Source organism: Pteronotus mesoamericanus, unplaced genomic scaffold, assembly GCF_021234165.1.
Source record: "Pteronotus mesoamericanus isolate MK-2021 breed Mesoamerican mustached bat unplaced genomic scaffold, CSHL_Meso_final contig_433, whole genome shotgun sequence".
In the NCBI taxonomy this organism is placed as follows: Eukaryota; Metazoa; Chordata; class Mammalia; order Chiroptera; family Mormoopidae; genus Pteronotus; species Pteronotus mesoamericanus.
The window spans coordinates 302,692-305,455 of record NW_026555163.1 but is presented as its reverse complement, the minus strand read 5'-3'; positions in this window follow the sequence as shown (position 1 = coordinate 305,455).

Sequence of the window (2,764 nt, the reverse complement as noted above, 5' to 3'; positions counted from 1 at the left end):
GCTGTTTTGATTACTATACACTTGTAGTATAGTTTGAAGTCAAGAAGTGTGATATTTCCAACTTTCTTTTTTCTCAAAATTGCTTTGCCTATTCAAGGTCTCTAGTGGTTCCATATAAATTTTAGAATTATTTGTTGTAGTTCTGTGAAAAATGCCATTGGTATTTTGGCAGGATTGCATTAAATCTATAGATTGCTCCAGGTAGTATGGACATTTTAAAAATGTTAATTCTTCATATCCTTGATCATTGTATAGGCTTCATTTATCTGTATCTTCTTCCATTTCTTTCTTTCATGTCTTACACTTTTTTGAGAATGGGTCTCTTACCTCCTTGGATAAAGTTATTATTATTTTATTTTTTGATGCAACTATAAATGGGATTGTTTTCTTAACTTTTTTGATAGTTTGTTATTGGTGTATAAAATTGCAACTGATTTTTTAATATTAACTTTGTATCTTGCTGAATTAATTTATCAGTTCTAATAGTTTTAGGTGGACTCTTAGGGTTATCTATATATAGTATCATGTCACCTCCAAATAATGACAGTTTTACTACTTCCCTTCTAATTTAGATGCCTTTTATTTATATTTCTTGTCTGGTTGCTATGCCTAGGACTTCCAATACTATGTTAAATAATAGTGGTAAAAGTGGACATCCTTGTCTTATTTCTGAATTAAGAAAAATGCTTTTAGCTTTTCACTATTGACTATGATGTTAGCTATGGGTTTGTCACAAATGGCCTTTGTTATGTTGAGGAATGTTCCTTTTCTTCCCACTTTGCTGAGAGTTTTTAACATAAATGGATGCCAGATTTTGTCAAATGCTGTTTCTTTAAAAAATTTTTTATTGTTATTCAATTACAGTTGTCCTCATTTTTCCCACATTACTCTCACCTGCCTTATCCACCTCCCACCTTCCACATTCAATCCTCCTCCTTCATTATCTTTGTCCATGCGCCCTTTATACATGTTGCTTGACTTGATTCCCTTCTTTCCCCTGTATTCCTCCTCCCCCTTCCCACTGTCAGTTTGTTCCTTATTTCCATGTCTCTGATTCTCCTTTGCTCCTTTGTTTGTTTTGTTGATTAGGATCCACTTACAGGTGAGATCATACGGTATTTGTCTTTCACCACCTGGATTATTTCACTTAGCATAATACTCTCCAGTTTCATCTATGCTGTTGCAGAGAGTAGGAGTTCCTTCCTTTCTTTCTGCTGCATAGTATTCCATTGTGTAAATGTACCGCAGTTTTTTTACCCACTCATTTACTGATGGGCATTGTGGTTCTTTCCAGCACTTGGCTATTGTAAATAATGCTGCTATGAACATCAGAATGCATAGGTTCTTTTGAATTGCAGTTTTAGGATTTTTAGAGTATAATCCCTATGTAATTGCTGGGTCAAAAAGGCAGTTCCATTTTTAGTTTTTTGGGGAACTCCCATACTGTTTTCCACAGTGGCTGCACCAGTCTGCATTCCTACTAGGGTTCCCTTTCGTCCACAGCCTTGGCAGCACTTGTTGTTTGTTGATTTGCTTATGATGGACATTCTGACTGGTATGAAGTGGTATCTCATTGTGGTTTTAATTTCCATCTCTCTGAAGGCTAGTGATGCTGAGCATCCTTTCATGTGTCTCCAGGCCCTGTGTATGTCCTCCCTGGAGAAGTGTCTGTTCAGATCCTTTGCCCATTTTTTTAATTGGATTGTTTGTCTTTCTGGTGTGGAGTTATGTGAGTTCTTTATGTATTTTGGAGATCAAACCTTTGTCTGAGGTATCATTGGCAAATGTAGTTTCCCATATGGTTGGTTCCCTTTTCATTTTGCTGATGTTTTCTTCAGTTGTGCAGAAGCTTTTCAATTTGATGTAGTCCTATTTGTTTATTCTTTCCTTTATATGCCTTGTTCTAGGGGATGTATCAGTGAAAATATTGCTGCATGGATGTCTGAAATTTTCCTACCTCTGTTCTCCTCTAGGACTTTTATGGTGTTGCAGCATATAAATAAGTCTTTTATCCACCTTGAGTTTTTTTTGTGTATGGTGTAAGTTGGTGGTCGAGTTTCAGTTTTTTGCATGTCCAGATCTCCCAACACCATTTGTCGAAGAGACTATTTTTACTCCATTTTATGCTCCTGCCCGCTTTGTTGAAGTCAAATGCCTTTTCTGCATCTATTGATATGATCACATGATCTTTATCCTTAATTTTGTTAATGTGGTATATTCCATTGATTGATTTGCAGATATTGAACCAACGTTACATCCCAGGAATAAATACCACTTGATCGTGGTGTATGATCTTTTAAATGTATTGCTGAATTTTGTTTGCTAATATTTTTGTTGAGGAATTTTATATCCATGTTTATAAGGGATATTGGCCTATATATAACTTCTTTCTCTGTAGTGTCTTTATCTGATTGTGGAATTAGAATAATGCTGGCCTCATAAAATGAGGTTTACATCTTCCCTACTCTTGAAATTTTTGAAATAATGTGAGAAGAATAAATGTTAGTTCTTTGAATGTTTGATAAAATTTACCTGTGAAGCCATTTGGTCTAGTTTTTTCTTTTTTGGGAGGTTTTTGATTATTTAATTTCATTGGTTGTAATTGGTCTGTTTAGATTTTCTGTTTCTTCTTGATTAAGTCTTCAAATACAGTTTTTAGGATTTTTAAAAAATTTCTTCCACATTGTCCAATTTGTTGGCATGTACTTGTTCATAATATTTTCTTATAAATCTTTATATTTCTGTGGTATCAGTTGTTACTTCT